The following is an 18,511-nucleotide window of genomic DNA, read 5'->3' on the forward strand; positions in this document are numbered from 1 at the left end:
TTTGTTTTTCCCAGGTATCTTTTTATTTTGAGGGGGAAGGCACTAAGAATTAAAATTTCAGACCTAGGTCATAGAACCCATTTACCTATCCCTTCTTTTTAAAGATTGCACAGATCACTTCAACTTTGACATTTCCTGACTTTTGAATGCTTCAATGTGCAACATTACCATTCCAATACTGCAGGTATTATTAATGGAATTTATATAATTTGATAAAATTTATAAATTTAAAAAATGGATGGCAGGATTTATTTTGGAGGGGGCTTTTCTACATACAAGTCAATGTTTAAGTGGTCCTCTGAGATCCAACAGTTACTTACAATCACAATTTGGTTGTATCAAAATAAAATTAGCTAGTTCCAGTTTACAGGGGCCATGGGTCATTCTACAGAATCTAATGTGCTCAGTTAGACACAATTAACGTTCCAAAAGGCCATAAGCACTGGTTGATAAATAGAGTTGACTGCTAAGGAAGCTCATAGTGTTACTTAACTAGCAAAATCTGTAAACTTGCCAAGTTTCTGCCTTTATGATCAGAGCCTTGTCCTCACATATGCTCCTTTTCAATCCCTCAATATGTTAAGCAATAGAAAAGAGAGAAAAAACAATTCTACCAGGCTGTGATTTGTGTCCAAACCTTCATGAAATTAAAAATAAAATCATGTCTTGCATTCTGATCCATTGCCTCATGATGCACACACTTAACAGAGAGGTAACAAATGTGGTTTTGGTTTTAAAAAAAAAAACCAAAACAGATGAGTGGTTCCATTCACAATTGAAACCACTTTGCAGCTCATATTTTCCTTCCAACAGTTAACATTTTCTTTGTAGCTTAACTAACTTTAATGTGGTGTTGTTTACAGGGCATTCTTTGGTGTCACTTTTTAATGTTTGAGAATAGAATCCAACCTACCTATATATTATAAATAGGTCTGGATGTCTTCACTGTCAGATATGCTCTGATGTTTCCTAAGTGTAGGAACAGTGATTTGAGGCTTGATCTTCTAAACTCCTTACTGCATGGGTAAGAAGTAAAAACACATTATCTGAGTCAGAGTCCTTGGCACTGGGATTGTAGTCAAATCTAAAGTTTTGTGATTTAGATGTAGTCTACAACCTAATTCGTTTCTGTAATTTAGCCTTTTTTGTGTGTTTGCAGACTAACCACAAAGAGACCTTTTTAAAATGACTTTATTCATTATTTGACATTTTTGAGCATTTTATCAACCTGTGAGTTCTTTACCAACAAATTGCTTCCATTTCTGATTATTCACAATTCTTTTGTGGCAAGTAATTGGCTGTCCCAATCAAATGGCATTGTTTCTGCACCCAGATAGTGCAGATATAGGACTTGTCGAGATGGGAAAACTGGCCATCAGTGCTTAGTATTGTAGCTTGCTGTAGCTATACTTGTCTAACTCCTTCTGCAGGTACTCTGGCCCAGAATAAAAGGGATTTTATTTCAGCAAAATTGCTCTGTTTTATTCTGGTAGGTAACAAGGTGGGTGAGGTAATATCTTTTATTGGACCAACTTCTGTGGTTGAGAGAACCTTTTTTTTGGGGGGGGGGGTGAGTAATTAAAGTGGAGAGATGACATTAGAATAAAGTCGCTCTGGTTCTGGAATAGAATGCCCACCCAGGGCTGGTATAGCTATAGCGACATAACTACACCACTAATGGTCTGACAGTCATTTTCCCTGTGTAGACAAGATGGAAAACTCAGATGCAGAATAATTCAAAGAGCTTTCAAGATGGCCATGCAGAATGAGCACATTTGCCAGAATATCTGCAAGGCTTGTATTAATGCTCACAGAAGATAAATAAAAACTGTTGAGTGAAGCTGATGTGTATCAATGGCTTTAGTCAAATGAATGCTCACAAATACACTATTGCAGTATGTGTCCCACTCTAGTCAGAGCTTGTTTAAATTTCATGGAATTCAGGGGCAGATGCAAACATTTGGGTTGGCCCAAAAAGGGGGGTGGGGTGGGGAAGAGGGAGTGCGTTTCATACTGAGACTGGCACTCACTTCTCAGTTTGCAAAGTGGAACCGAGACAATAGTATCTGCTCCAGTTGCATTGTTCCCTATGTTCCTTTAATCTGCTTTGCTTCTTGAGAATCTTTCTGGCTTTAGACCAGTCCTACCAAAGTATTGTCCTGAGAATTGTTATAAACTAAAACGGAGTCGCAAATATTTGTATTCTAGGAGTAGCTGAGCATTAAAACATCTGGGGTAATTCTGCCCTCCCACCCCCCAATCTTTATCTAATTTAGGGTCTTCTGCAGCTGCCAGCCACCATTGTACTTGAATTCCTGAAGGCCCCTTCCTGCAACTGCTTAGACCCTGATCCTGCAAAGATTTACACACATGCTTCTCCATACACACTGGGTCATTCCATTGACTTCAATGTTCAAAATTCTTCCAAGTCAAGCATGGGCATAAGTGTCTGCAGCATTATTGGGCCCTTGCATGAGAGTAACTTTACTCACTTGAGTAGTCCTACTATTACAATGGAACATGAGTCAATGTTTGCAGGTTCCTTCTATCCCCAACCCACAGTCAGATCCACCTAGGTGGATCCCTGTGTGCTGGTATGGGGAATCAAGTCAGTGAAGGCTATGCCCAGATGGATTCAGTTGCAGAATTGGGCCTAAAAACCAACCTGTGTTACTTTTAGTTTCTAGAGTGCAGATCGTGCAAACACCTTGCCACATTAGTAACTTTACACATGCTAGTACTAGTTTGCATGTTCCCAGGATCAGGTTCTGGAAGTAAAATCTATTCTAAATTCATCAGTTGGGTATGCTTTTTGTGGTATTTTAGCTTAACAATAGCTTCATGTTTTGTTAAATAAATAGAAAAAACCTGCAAGCTTCTGTTCTATGACAGGCGAGGCACCTTTATTTTTCTTTTAAAAAGGAATTAAGAATTAAATTAAAATTGTGCAAAATATTTGAAACCCTCTTAATGCCACAATTTCACTGTCTGTTAATTCATGAAAGTGTTTCAGTTCCAAGAAAAACAAGCATAGCTATGCACTGTTTGATCAAAAAGGGGACTAAAAATGTAATGTAAGCCAAAACTGAACACTTTTAAAATGAAGATCAAATTTTGCATTGAAATGAGCAGCACTTTCCATTTTTCATATTTTAAAGTAGAAATAACCATTTTGTGAAGCTTTCAGGGAAAGTAAATTTGGGGACTGAAGAGTCCCCTTAGAACAAAACTGAAAATACTTTACCCCATGAAATTTAACTAATAAACCCCATTTATAAGTATTTCTGTCTTCATATTCTTCTTGATCTCTCTGCTGCTTTGGACAGTCAGACAATCCCCTCTCTCTTCCTTCTCAGCCGCCACCCCCTGTCCCTGCCTGGCTTTCTGTGACTGCTCTCGATTCATCCACCCTTCTTCTGCCAAGAGTCCCCAAAGGCTCCAAACTTGAGAGATCTCATCTCCCTTTCTACTTTCTTCCTCAAATTATCTTTTCCCCTGGGTTCAGCTTTCATTTGTAAGATAATCACTCTCAAATATAACCCTTACTTTAGTTCAGCCCTATATCCCTGGCTTGCTTTCTGTATCTCCTCTATCCTTTCTTCTCTCATCCCATTCTCTTTGTCAGGCAACACCTACTGTCCTCCTAGTGACCCAAACTTGGCACCTTGGAATCATTTATGACTCTACTTCCTTCTCCTCCTTTTACATTCAGGCATTAGAAAATAGGGGCAGGATTTGTCTAACATCTCTAAAAAATCTTTTCCTCCCAATCCTTACTGCTAAGAATGTCCATGCTGTGCTAATTTCCAGCCTTTACTGCAATCACCTTTAGGCATGAGGCTCCCCAGCTCCCATCTCTCTTTCTCCAGTCCATCCAAATGCAGCAGCAGCAAAGATTATTTTGCTTATGTGCTGCTTTGACAGTGTCTTCAACCTTTTCTACATTGGTTTCTCTTCCACACCACATAAAATGCAAGCATCTCTTCTCTGCTATGCCTCTCCTCTTACTTCCTATGCACCCAGCACTAGGCAAAAACTGCACAGTATTTTATTTGTGAATGTCTGTTCTATCAAACCTGCAAATTCATTTAGGCAGTACCCCGCTTTATTTGCGCTTCATGAACATGTCCATAGGAAAGGAAAAGTATCATGACTACTTTTTCAAATTCTCACTGAGAATTCATATAGCTACCTTGAAAGCTCTATTTGGGTTTGAGAGTCATGCAGTAGGGAAGCAGGAACAGATCTCATGATTTAAGTGACCAATTATGCAGTGTGAATTACACAAATGCAAATAAATAGCCACAGTTACATAGTTCTTGAGAAATTCTTAAGCTGACAAATGCTTACAAGAGCCATTCTAACCTGGAACAACAAACAAATTCATTCAGACCAAAGGGTGATGGTTTCAAAAGTGGCCACAGGTGTAGGTGCCTCATTTCTAGGGTATGTGCCAAACCTGACACCCCTTTGGCTTGACTTTTAGAAGTGCTAAATGTCTTTAACACCTATTGAAGTCAGTGGAAGCTGCAATTGCTCAGCATCTCTGGAAATCAGACCCTTTCTAAATGCTTGCACATTGTATTTGTGTGCTTAAAATTCCCAAGTGTGAAAATTTTGACCATAGGTTCTGTTGTCAAATATATAATCCATATTCTGTCTCCTTGTGATATGGACATTCCAGTAGCACTTTAGAATTTTGTGCTCTTTAAAGGTATTTAGTTTGCTACTTGTGTGCTTGTCTGCATGGGATATACAGAGGCACAAGAAATGAAACTTGTATGCGTAAAGGAGATTAAAAAAAGTTATGCTTCAAGACAAAAGAACCTATAAGGCCTTTGTCTACACTGAAAATAATGCATTATATTAGAAAACAGATTAACCCACACGGGGGGGAGATAGCTCAGTGGTTTGAGCATTGGCCTGCTAAACCCAGGGTTGTGAGTTCAATCCTTGAGGGGGCCACTTAGGGATCTGGGGCAAAAACTGGTCCTGCTAGTGAAGGCAGGGGGCTGGACTCAATGACCTTTCAAGGTCCCTTCCAGCTCTAGGAGATTGGTATATCTCCAATTATTACCTATTTAATTAATGGGATTTTAAATATCATTGTGTCTTAAATATGGATAAGGACAGTTGTATTTAAAAACATATTTCTTGGCCACAGTTAACCCTAGGGTTAATGTGCAAAAGGTTCAACAATTTAAACTTGTGAAATTGGGAGGATTTTCATTTGGATAAGAGATTGCTGAGAGAGAAAATGAACATGGTGCTTTGGTCACTTCACTGTTGAAGGTGCCATATTTTGGATGAGACATATTCAGAGATTATCATAATGGTCCCTTTTTGCCTTACATCTAGGATCTCCAATGAAACATATGTGACACAGCAATCTTACCAAATGGATATTATTATGGGACTTTTCCTGAGGAAAGTTAATGCCTATGAAATGGCCAGGATATATTCCCAGGGCTCGGCAACCTCCGGCACACAGCTCACCAGGGTAAGCACCCTGGTGAGCCAGGCCAATTTGTTTATCTGCCACATCAGCAGGTTTGGCAGACCATGTCTCCCACTGGCCACGGTTTGCTGTCCCAGGCCAATGAGGGTGGTGGGAAGCCACGGCCAGCACATCCCTCAGCCCGTGCCACTTCCCGCCTCTTCCATTGGCCTGGGACTGCAAACTGCAGCCAGTGGAGCCGTGGTCCCCCAAACCTGCCAATGCGGCAGATAAACAAACTGGCCCGGCCTGCCAGGGTGCTTACCCTGGCAAGCCACGTGCCAGAGGTTGCCAACCCCTGATCTATTCTGAGAAATTATATTCCACCTGTCTATAATATTTTCCTCTGTAGTTTCAGCTGAATCAAAAGGTATTGTTCAATTCCAGTCATACTTTGTGTAATTTCACTGTGCAATGTTTTCCCATTCCATCCTGAGCCTACTATATTTCAGTGGTGGGTGAGAGATTCGTTTATGTGACTCTGTGTTGATCAATCACAAATCACTATTGATGGAGGCGAGGTGGGGGAGGGAAGGAAGAGAAGAAAGAATTAGAAAAAAAAACCAAAACACACTTTACAATTCTCCTGGTCCTGTATGAACATCACAAGCAGCCAAATCATGCAGTCCTTCATAAAAGAAAAGTGTGTCTTGTGTGTCTTACTCAGTCAATTGGCTTTACTAGCAATGTTGACAGAATAAAGATGACAGGATTGTGCCTTCTTTCCCTTTAAATTATCTTAAGATGTTTGTTCTTTATGATACTCTTCAGACCTCTAAGGATTTTTAATCAGATGTTAAATCTTTCCTTCAAACCTTTTCCAGATCTATAATAGCATGTATCAGTCTGCCAAACTGGGGTATAGCAGAGTCTAAAGTGTTTGCTTAAACCAAGGGTTCTCAACCTTTTTCTTTCTGAGCCCCCCCAGATATAAAAACTCCACGGCCCACCTGTGCCACAGAAACTGGTTTTCTGCATATAAAGCTATCTCCTAATGCTGGCCCTGGCAAGCAGGGCAATTGCCTGGGGCCCCACGCCACAAGGCCCCCGCTAAGCTAAATTTCTCAGGCTTGGCTTCAGCCCCAGGTGCCAGACCCAAGGGCAGCTCTAGGCATTTTGCCGCCCCAAGCACAGCAGTCAGGCTGCCTTCGGCGGCACGCCTGCGGGAGGTCCGCCGAAGCCGCAGGACCAGCGGACCCTCCACAGGCAAGCCGCCGAAGGCAGCCTGCCTGCCGCCCTCCCGGTGACCGGCAGAGCGCCCCCCATGGCTTGCCACCCCAGGCACACGCTTGGCATGCTGGGGCCTGGAGCCGCCCCTGGCCAGACCTCATACGGTGGGGCTTTAGCTTTCTGCCCTGAGCCCCTGTGAGTCTAACACTAGCCCTGCTTGGGAGACCCCCAGAAACCTGCTCACAGCTCCCAGGGGGCCCTGGACCCTTGGTTGAGAACCACTGACTTAAACGGTCATCTTTCTTCTTCTGTGTTTGAGTTAAACATGGTTTAGTCTGCTGCATATTCATCCCACGTCATCTTTATTCTTCAGGTCCAGTTCTCTGAACTTGGTTTCAAGATTGAGGCATTTCTGCAAGGATAACAATATCATCTCAACACCTAAGCTGCCTGAGGTATTCTCCATTGATCTAGATACCATTCTCTTATTTAATGTCTCATTAAAATTAAATTTAAAGTATTTCTGCAGGCAGAAGATCAAAAGTTCTGCTAAATTATCTTTTTACAGCTTGCTGTTCATGCAGATCCTGCACTATATAAAAGGTCAGCATCAATAGAAAAGATTCCCAACTATATTTCATGACTTCTGAGGTCTGAAGCTATTCAGACTATCACCGTGTCACAATTACTTCCTTTTTTTTCCTTTATTTTCTTTTTCATTTGTATCCTCAGCTAGCAGCAAAATATTTCTTATGTACCGTTGAATTATAAATTTTCATTACTTAATTATTTCAGTCTCACAGGGGATAAAATACTATAATGCAACTCCCTGCTCGTATGTTCACATTACTTGCTGTTCAAAACAATCCTAGCTCAGCAAGCGTTTCATGGAACTTCAAGAGACAATGTAAATCTGTTTACTTAATTGATATCCTTGAGTTTAGACTAACATGACTATTGTTTTTGTGAAGTTACTAGGACACCTAGAATTAAACTTGGCCTTGAATTTTGTTTCATGAGACAGTAAACTGAGATCCTGTAAGCATATTTTATGGACTAGAGTTTTACTTTTTATTATGTCTAACAAGTTACTCCTTTGGGCTCTTCTTTAATTAAGTGGCTTGTAGTTCTGGACCTGTTTTAGTAAAAAGCAGGCTACTGGGTGGAAATGTGGAATTAAGCTTCCAAACAGATTTTCATAAACCTTAACTAACCCTGTACATTGCTCCCCTATATTTACCTGCATTTATCTCTTTTTACAGCTTGCTGTTCATGCAGATCCTGCACTATAAAAGGTCAGCATCAATAGAAGAGATTCCCAACTATATTTCATGACTTCTGAGGTCTGAAGCTATTCAGACTATCACCGTGTCACAATTACTTTCTCCTTTATTTTCTTTTTCATTTGTATCTAATGAAATACAAATGCCTAAATTGATACAAATATTCAGAGTGTTTCATTCAAATAATATTGTAAATTAAAGAGCTGCTCCACCAGTCACTGGAAAGACTCGACTCCCAATGGACGGCCTAATTATTCCCTGAAAAGACAGGTTGCCTGCCCCCATTCAACTTTGGCATTGCATAACTGTGGAGACTGAAAAATAAGTTTGTAAAAAGGTGTGTAAATGGGAAGTCTGCTTTTGCAAAGTTAGCTAATAATAACATCCCACAATAGTCCAGGTTTGATTTTTACTTACGCTATGTTTTCTCCTGATTGCAGTTTGAGACAAAGCTCAATATCATGCTACATTTCAGGAAATGTCTCTAATATACTCTTGACACAGCCTGTTTTTAATACCAAGTTAAAGTACATTCCCCCCTCTTTTTTTAAAAAAAAGAATGCAGTTAATTAACCAATAAGACACACAGTGTGGTGACTCTTTGCAATGAAAGGATTTAAAAAAAATACAAGTTACTCAACACAAAACTTGGGAGAAACTGGCAATAAAAGACTGGCCTATATTTTATTATCACTTACCTAGATTTATTGATAGGTTCTCTTACATATTTTTATAATGACATGACTAGAAAACTATACACTGCAGACTAGTCAATAACTACTAATTATGGAGGTGCAACAAATTTGTGATATGAAATCAGTGAACCAAATGAGCTCCAACCCACTGAACTTCACCAGGATATCACCATAGCTATTGACCACTTAGAACATGTGTTTCCTTAGTGCCATTTCACAATATATGCTTTATTCCATTCTAAGTGTATTTCTCTAATGGAAGGCTTTCTGAAATAGCAGCTGAGAAGAGAAGAGGTGTAGGTTAGTAACTTTCTCATTTGTTGAGAGAGAGAGTCATATGGTGGCTTCATTGTGAAGCAAAATAAATCTGCCATCAACTTTTCATAGTAGCTAGATGTAAATGAGCTTTGTCTGAGATTTTCAAGCCATCTAGGGTATTCAGACATCCGTCTTCCATTCAAAACAAAGGCCATGTCTACACTACTGGCTAAACAGGCACTTCTGCATTTGATGCAGCGGTATCAATTTAGCGGTTCTGGTGAAGACATGCTAAGTTGATGGCAGAGCACTCTCCTGTCTGTTTGTACTCCACCTCCCCAAGTGGTGGAAGCTATGTGTCTCCCATCGACATAGCACAGTCGAGATACCGCTATAATTCTCCCTAAATTATGTTGACTTCAGTTATGTAACTGAACCAGTGTAACTTACACCAATTTACAGTGTTAGTGTAGACTAGCCCTCAGTCACAGATTTTGAACACTTTTCCTTTTGGATTGTGTGTTAAGCCCAAGTAGTCACATTTCCTGTGCATGCTGTAGGTCTAAATTTGAACTCCTTTCTCAGGCAAAACTCCAGCGACTGAAGAAGGCATGGATTTATGATGTCACTCTGCTAAAGCCATAACCTTGAGCTGATGAATGAGTATCATTTTCATTGAAACTACAATTTGATTTGATATGTAATTTCAGGGTATTTTGTCTGGTTTTTATGAGAGAGAGAGAGAGAGAGAGAATATACTTGGCTCTGCAGTGACGGGCAACTTCTGTATCTTCTGAGCTAATCTTGGCTTGGTTTTGAATGTCAGTATTTCATGCTGAATTGTACTTGAATAAGCCCTGTACGTCCTCATAAATGGAATTTATGACTTGATTATGTTTGCACTTAGTTCTTACTGATTTTCTGTGCACAATAAAACATACAGTAATAAACCACACCATTTAATTCTACAGGAATTACTGATATTTATAAGAAAAATCTAATTCAGTTTACTTGTACATTGAGCAGACACTTCTAAAGCAGCTACCACTTACATAGAACTAATACTTCTCATACTCCAATATCCAACTGTATGTAAAACCTTTAATTTAAGCATTTTATAAGACTGAGTGAAAATCAAGCATCATATCAAATGGAGAGCTCTCGCAATAGGATTTGAATTTAGCACAAATAAAAGCATCATGCTTTTGTCCTAACTAAAATTTGAAACTCTTATGGCAACAGTGGACATTTTGGTTTTAGGAATCAGTGATCTCAAGTTTCTTCCCTGGAATGTGATCTATACAAATCATGAATAAAATTAAAAATAGGGACAGTTAATATAGTATTGTTTGAGTCCTAGTGGTAAGAACTGATGCATTCAGCCCAGGGTTTAAATATTTTTTATGGAAACTTTAAGTTTTTATTTCAAAGTATTTGGAATGAATTCTTTTTAAAGAATTGTTCATGATTTAATATTTTCAAAATGTTTACTGAAAATGAAATCAAAAACATTGTTCAAGTGTTACCATTTTTCTTAAACAAAACTAGGTTTTTGATTAATGAAGAATTCTGCTGACTTTCAGTAAAAATGGGAGGGACTATTGGGAAAAAAAGCACAGAACAAATTTGGACAATGTTTACAAAAAAAATTTCAATTAAAAAACCTTTTAATTTGAAAAATGTTGTCCAGCACTAGGCAAATCCTAGAACTCAGCACGCAGACAGCACTGTCTATTCTGGGCACTGGTAGTGGTGGCGGTGGGGGAGGGGTGTTGGCTGAGTGGTGTAGACAGCCCCTTTCAGCCCAAATCATTGAATGTATTTAGACACCCATTGAAATCTATGGATGTTCTGTGTCTCAAAACCTTTGAGGATCTTGGCTGAAATTTTTCCACAGCTTCTGTGCTCTAGATCCAGTTCATTCCTTAATGACGGCAGATGGATTTGCATAATGGTGGATACACCAGCATGTCTCTGCTCTGCCCTCTGCACCCAAATATTGAAACAATTGTGCTCCCTGGCTCACAAGAGTGTGGATCTTTTCCTGAGCCTTCCAGAATCCAGTCTTCCCCACCCTGTGCAGCAGAACTGGTTCAGTTCCATCACACCTAAGTAACCCCATAGTGTGCTTGAGGGGGTTGGGGGAAAGAGGAAGAATTTGCCTCTCAATATATACTAAGCTAATAGATAGTTCCGCTTTATTTACTTCCTCATTTGTGCATGAACATCGCTCATAGATTCTAATTTTTATTTTGTTGAGTTTAAAGTAAAGGATCTTGACATAAAACTTTAAAAACAACAAAACGGTCATTGTTGGGGGGGGGGGGATTGGCCTTTTTCAAAGCTAAAACTATTGTAGCATTGAGGCAGCTTGTGTAAGCTTATTGCTGCTTTCTACCTTGTTCGTTACCATTTCACTTTCCCTATTGTTTAAAGTTCCTTTATAGGAAGCAAAAAGCAGTTGATTTCCTCCATAACAATACTGTAAGGTAACAAGTTATTGAAAACTAATCAAGAAAGAGAAAGGAAACAATGTCACAAAGCATTTCTTATCATTACAATTTTTACAAATGGAGAAACACACAGAACTGAATCTGGCTCAGTTTATTTCCAGGCTTTAAAATGCACTGCAACACAAATTAATGGTCTGATCTTGCAAGGTCTCTTCATGTGGAACTTTCCTTTAAATCAGTGCCAGTCTGTGTATGGAAGGTTCTCAGGATCATACCAAAATGTCTGTTACAGCTACTAAAATCAAGTATCTAGTTTGGGCCTGATCATGCAAACACATAGGCATATGTACTGACACAAGTAAAGTTTCTGAAGTGCGTTTGCGCAAGACTGGGACCAGACTCAGTATTTTATCACCCAGAAGTTCAGCCATCTTACAATAATTGTATTAAAAAGCAACCTTCTCTATGGGAGAAGAGAGCTTTATTCATGTTGCCGTAAGATCACTCCACAGAGAGACCCATTGAAGCCTGTGGGAGTACTAGTGGAGTAAGATGCTATTCAACATGAGTGAAGCCATCAAAACATGGTTGTGATGGGACTTAGTCCCATCACCTGTTAGACAACGGGTTAAGAGCCAATACATTTACTTGTGATTGATGGATTGTCTCCTGGCCAGAGGCAGCCTGGAGATAGGTAAGGATCACTAGGCATCTGGCAGAACTCAGTAGGGGCAGATAGGATTCTCCTGTGGAGAGAAACCCAGAGAACAGGTCAAGCTCCTAGGAGAGAGGAAAGCTCTGAGGCAGGACTTGAACAGGAAAGAAGGCAATTAGGAGGATCCACAGGAAAGAGATTAGGCTCCTGTGAGGAGGCCCTATGCTAGGGGCTGGTAAAAGCACTTCAGTGGAGCCTGAGAGGGGAGGAAGAGTGGTTAGTGTAGCAGAGAAAGGAGAAGATGGCAAAACCTGGGGAAAAGCCAAAGGCCCGAGAACCCAAAGGGAGGGAGCTGTGTTTAGCACAGGTTGTGGGGAAGCAGCACAAGGAGGCTACAAAGTAGAGAGTGGGTCTGGAAAACAGCAGCATGCCTGAAGAAACAGACCTGGCTATTTAATACAGGATCCCTAGCCTGTAACTCAGAGTGGAGGGTAAGCCTGGGTTCCCCTACCGACCCCTGAGCAAGGGGTATGCAACCCTAACAGAAGGAATATTGAGCCTGGGGTGGGGCTAAAGACTGGCCATTTCTCAGTCCGTCCTTTGGGTCGAAGTGTGGGTGGGGCAGAGCTGAAGGCTCCTTCTCTTACCCCAAAAGGGGACTGAATTGTGTGTGACGTGACAAGAGGGCTGAGCGATGGAAGAACCAGTGAGTGGCAGATGGCCTGCACGAGGTGCCAGAGACTAAGACCCCTTGCAGCATTGTAACCTGTCAAGGGGGCACTACAGGTGGTGAGTACACTATCTTATGCTGGCTGTATATATACCCAGTGCCCAGATGAATGTGAGACAATATTTCAAAGGCTTTGGAACTGTGTTAAGGTGAAGTGGTTTGGGAAGCAGTTTAATGACGTCGTCATCTCCTAATAACACCCCCCACACACACATACACACACTTCATTTTGCTCATTCTTTCCCTCTGTCATCTGGGAATTAGCAGTTAAACACAAACAAAAGCTTACAAGTGAGCAGTATCACAAATTTTAGATATTTGATAGTAAAAACAAAATTACTGTGTGATCCGTTTGGTAGAGAAAAAGAAAAAACCACACCCCTCAGCCCCCTACAGTATTGTCTAAGTATATATTATGAATGCAGTTAGCCCCTGAGAATGGAGGAGAGTAGAATATAGACCTTTAACAAATGACAATAAAACTATCATCTAGAAGCTAGTGATTAAGAAGTGATGGTAATGCTAGAATTCTCATCTGAACTATTTTGACTTCAAGTTAAAAAAAAAAAAACACGACTCCTACCAGCTACCTAATATACTAGTAATTGCAGGTAGTTGGATGCACAGTGGAATGCAACTACTGCCTCCTATGAAAAAAATATACTTTTTTTTTTTAAACTGATTAGCCAGACATGCATCTGACGAAAGCTCATGCTCCAATACGTCTGTTAGTCTATAAGGTGCCACAGGACTCTGTTGCTTTTTACAGATCCAGACTAACACGGCTACCCCTCTGATACTAGTCAGGTTGTGTTATATTACATTTCCTGGCTGGGTTCTTTCTGTAGAGAGAGACTTCAACTACACTCCTCATTCAGGCAAAAATGCCAATGGACTGAAGTGAGAATTTTGCCTAAATGAGAAATGCGGGTTTGGGCCTTGTGTCTCTCTTCCCAATAGCTACTGAAAAAACTATGGCTTGGGTCAAAGGCTCTTCCTAGGCCATTTCTAGGAGGCATAAAATAGTAAGGATCCTGGACCCATTGAGGTCAGTGGGAGTTTTGCTACTGACACCAGTGGAGCCAAGATTTCACAAAGTATATTAATATATGTGCCCAATCCTGCTCCCATTGTGGTCAGTGAGTGGAAAGTCTCCCACGACTTTAGTGGGAGCAGGATCAGGCCCACAAATTTCCCACTCTCAGTTCTTTGCAGGGGTTTCTGATTAATCAGAAACACTCAGTGTTGCTCGATTCCCTGTATCTCCTATATTCCCAGTATCTCCTGCTCAAATTAGTTCAGAGCTACATGTTAACTACTGCCAGGGCAGCTTGCCTGAAGAAGCTACAAAAGAGAAGCTACGAATATCATACTGCATACTCCAGTAGACTTTGGACAATGGATTAGATAGGATTTTTAATGCTTTTTCCAGTAAAATAGACATTGATCATGAGAAATGACTTCATTAAACTAAGATTACGTGTTATTTAATTTGTACTGAAAAGCAGTCAAACACACCACCACACACTGAACACAATTTGCTTCTCCTCCTCTTATGCTAGTATCAGAGGGGTAGAAAGCTCATGCTGCAAAACATCTGTTAGTCTATAAGGTGCCACAGGATTCTTTGCTGCTTCTTATGCTAGTGTAAGTCAGCAGTAACTACACTGAAATCAGTAGAAAGTTATATTTTATAGAACTACGGTGAGATCAGAATCAGGCTCCGTATCCACCATTGTCATTTTGTGATGCTGTGTGTTACAAGAGCAGCTTGCTTCCCTCATGATTAAGAAAAGCCTTCTTAGAGTATGGCCTTTTAAATGCCTTAATAGCATGTCACCTGTTTTCCAACATATTGTATACCATTATCACTTTTAGTGATAAGTGGTTGCAGATTTAGCAACTGACACATGAAATTGCAGGGATTTGACATAATCTAGATCAGGCATTAAACTACCACTGAGCATTCATATTTGCGATTAAGCCAGAGGCTTATTAAGACCTAAATGGAGTCCCTTTGTGACAGGTTTCACAAGGATAAGAAGGTGGTACTGGCTTTTAACCTTACCTCATTCAAAATAGAGGAGAAATCTTAGATTGTTACTATTACTGCTTCTAGTTTTTCCTATAGGGTCCAACATAGGCTGTAAATATATTCGTGTCTGTAGAACTGAGATATTTATAGTACTTTAAAAAAAAATCATGATCTGTTCCACAGAGGCAGTAAATGAAGATGTTCATTTAAAACTCCACTTTATTAGAGACACGTCAGGTACACTCTCAGAATCTCTCTGAGCATGGGGTGCCACGTGGGGCTTCTTGAACTGGAACCACTGCATGCTTGTATGGGGCGACAGCCCATAATGCTTGCTGCTGCCCTCAGAAACACTGCACTGGCTGACAATTGGTGGATGATGCACTGCCGCTCCCAAGAAAGCTCTAACAAGAAGGCTCCTAAAGTTTGGTCTGATGTCCATCCAGCTTTAAATTAAACTGCTTTTGTTCTTTCCAGTCTCCCCTGTCGTCTTCTGTTATGACACAAGCCGCATGGGTGAATGAGGATTTCTGTGGAATCTGATGCTACTCTATGAATTAGACGTTGCCCTATCAGCTGTGGCCCTGGTATTGACAGTGGATTTACTTGGGTTTATCTAGCCCAGATCAACTGTGTGTGATTTCACTGTTCTGCTACCACAACAGCAGACCACCAGCCATAAGGGATGTTTCAAATGAATATATTACTTACTGTACTTGCCAACTCTTATCTGAATGGTACAATTTTCATTTTCAGTTTTCAGATGAAAACCTGTTTGGATTCACTCAGCAGTTCCTCTGCTTGTCACTTAGTCTGTCTATTGCTACTGCTGCACAAACAGGAAGGATAACAGGAAGGGTGGTTCTCTTACAAGATCTCCCAGGGTGTTCCAACTGCATGTGTACCATTGTTATTAGATATGTGTAAAAATATTCACCAAAGGGCTATGATTTCATTCCTCATGAATTACTTAGTACTTAATGCCTGTTCTCCTACTGCCCTACCTTTCACTCAGCCAAAATTGCTCCCATTGAGGTCAGTGGGCGTTTTGCCTGAGTAAGGTCTGATCGTGCAAAGCGCTGAGTGCCCTCAACTTTCAGAAGATGTTTCCCCTTTATGGGGGGAATTGAGGATGCGCAACATCTTGTCAGATTAAGCCCTGAATTTGTTCAAGAGTAAGCAATGAAACTTAATTAAGAGTATTTCTTATTTGGATGGTTACAGGCTACTTTACCTTATAATCAGAGGAAGGCTATTTTCAAAGCAACATAACTCATTACATTACAAGATCAATAGTAACTATTTTACAATATAAATGAGTAAAAAAACCAACATGGTGGGGCAAGGGAGGGAGAGAGAAAAAAAATGTCTTTGGAAGCAAGTCATTAATGGAAAAAGTACCATGATGGGGACATGGACAACAGCAGAGCTACAGTAATTCTAGCATTTTAGAAAACGAAAACAAACAAAGGAAGCTAAAATCCCTAAGAATTGTCTAAGTTTTTTATCTAACTACAAACTTGATCTAGAACAATAATCCTCATCTGTGCTGCCTTTTAGCAATGAATCCCTTACATGCCTCTAAGAGAGAGTATTCTTTTTTCACCAGCTGAAAGCCCAGAGCGTCTTTAACAGAAGTTTTAAGTCTGCAGTTATCAGCCAGGAAAGCTATAGTACAGGGGGCCACCACCACTTAAAAACAAAAATCAGCAAAATCCCCAGAGGAAGTCTTTCAACGGGAGAATCTTGCATTGATAATTTTAGACACACCATCTTTTGCGTCGATCAATAAAGCAGTCTTGTTCATCGTCTGAACTCTGAGCGCACCTGTGGCCTCATTGACTCTTCACATTCGCAGCCTGCAAACCCCTAGCCCTGCTCTGTCACTTTTAACATCATTATGGTGTCTAAAAACCCCATTCATCTAGATTACTATCATCAAACCTGTATTTCTTGGGTTGTTTCTTATGTTTTTATTATCGTATGTATTCACTGAAGTCTTGTTATGCCAGATCCCGATTTGTAGTGAAAAACTTCACCACAGAAGGAAGTGCATGACTTCATGGTGTGGTAAATGTTTTCCTGTTTGTGTCTGAAGCTGATCCACTACCTACGATATTTTGTGTGCACAGTGTGTACAGCATGCTGGGAGAGTCCTGATCATTACCGTCAAAGTTATCTTGTTGCCTGAGGACCTAATCCTGTACTTACTGAAACAAGGATTGAGTTCTAAGTATCTTATTGGCACTAGAGGTTTCCACCAGTTACTCTGTGCTGTCTTAGCTATAAAACTAGAGACTCATTAGGTGATAACTGTGCCAGCACTGACTCCCCATCTAGGGCTTGTCTAGAAGCGGAAATTGGCTAGCATAGCTATAGCAGAATATTTATTCTGCTTTGGAAGTAATTATTCTGCAATAAAGTCATGTTTATTCCAGAACGGAATGTCCCCACAGTGATGCTCCATGGGGTACACGTGTTTGAGAGGCACCTCACCACTACTTGCCCTTAGAATGAAGAAGTCTTGTCTGTGCTTAATGTGGAGCAGCTCCCTGACCCCAACAGCCTCCAGCAGCACAAGCACTGCCTTCCAGGCCTCAGTATCTCTGCATCAGTGGCGATAGGCACACACCAACTCCTGAGACCACAGCCGCTTACTCACTGAACACTCGCAAATCTACCAGCTCTGATATTCCCGAGGAACCAGAACACACCAGCTTCTAACATTCAACTCAGGAACGGTGCTTTGCTTAATGCCACAGCAGTCAGGTATGTTTCTAGTGAAAAGAAGAATAAAGTTTCTTCTACAGATTCAGGAGATAGTGAGTAAGGATATTGGAAACAAAATAAGAAGACTCCTTCTAGACACTAAAGTTAACTTCCTGTCAAAAAGAGATTTTTATCTCCAGTCCTCTTCAGCATTTTTAACCCAGGCAGGTTGAGAAACCCCTTTGAAGAATGCAACTGTGCTGCCCATTTACTTCCTAGAAGCAGGATGCCATCTTTGCCTTCTAGAAATCCCCCAAAGTTCATTGTCTTTATTCATAGATTACAGAGTGACACAATTCTGGCCTCCTGTCTGGAGGAACCAGTCTAAGACACATCACCTTTTGGTGACCTGCTTTTAATTTACATGTTTAAGAACATAAATTTCTAGTACAGATACACAACTCCTTACATAGTACCTGTACCTACATTTCACTATGATATTGATGACCAGTGTGACATTGGCTTTCATTTAAGAGCTTATATGAGATTCTTTGGTGAACCAGAATCAGGAGATACATGTACCCTTTGCACCTCCTTGTCAGTTGGCATTAAGAGGTTCTTGGGTCACATACTGGACTCATTGAAGCAGAATAATGATACTGCTAAATTAAGCTGGTCAATTTCCACACGTAGACAAGCCCTACCAGGCACAGCTTGAGCCCTCCCCGAATCAGAACAACGACACTCTGCAAATCTGTTTACAAGGGTGCAGAATGGTTCATACCCATCCTCTACAATAAATAAATGCCATCAGACCAGAGAGTCTGAGCCTTAGGTCTTCACCATGGTAGTTTTAAAGTCATGTGCATTTGTATCACCAGTCAGACTCCACATCTCTCTTTCTGTTCATAGTTGGGGATCAGTAAAGGAATTAAAGCTGTTGGAGAAGCTGAGATTTTCAAAGGGGCCTAAAGGGACCTGGGTGCCTAGCTCCCACCTGGGATTTGTGCTACTTGAACTGTAACC

The 18,511-nt window shown here is 40.6% G+C and overlaps 1 long non-coding RNA gene across 1 annotated transcript; it reads left to right on the top strand.

Annotated features, from left to right (window-relative positions):
- The first annotated feature begins 12,338 nt into the window (after positions 1–12,338).
- Positions 12,339–15,054, top strand: LOC120372394. Its single transcript, XR_005584941.1, has 3 exons — positions 12,339–12,502; positions 12,667–12,800; positions 14,960–15,054. It is a non-coding gene; the product is annotated as an uncharacterized LOC120372394 (long non-coding RNA).
- Positions 15,055–18,511: the final 3,457 nt, after the last annotated feature.

The sequence above is a fragment of the Mauremys reevesii genome, linkage group 9, assembly GCF_016161935.1.
Source record: "Mauremys reevesii isolate NIE-2019 linkage group 9, ASM1616193v1, whole genome shotgun sequence".
NCBI lineage: Eukaryota > Metazoa > Chordata > Testudines > Geoemydidae > Mauremys > Mauremys reevesii.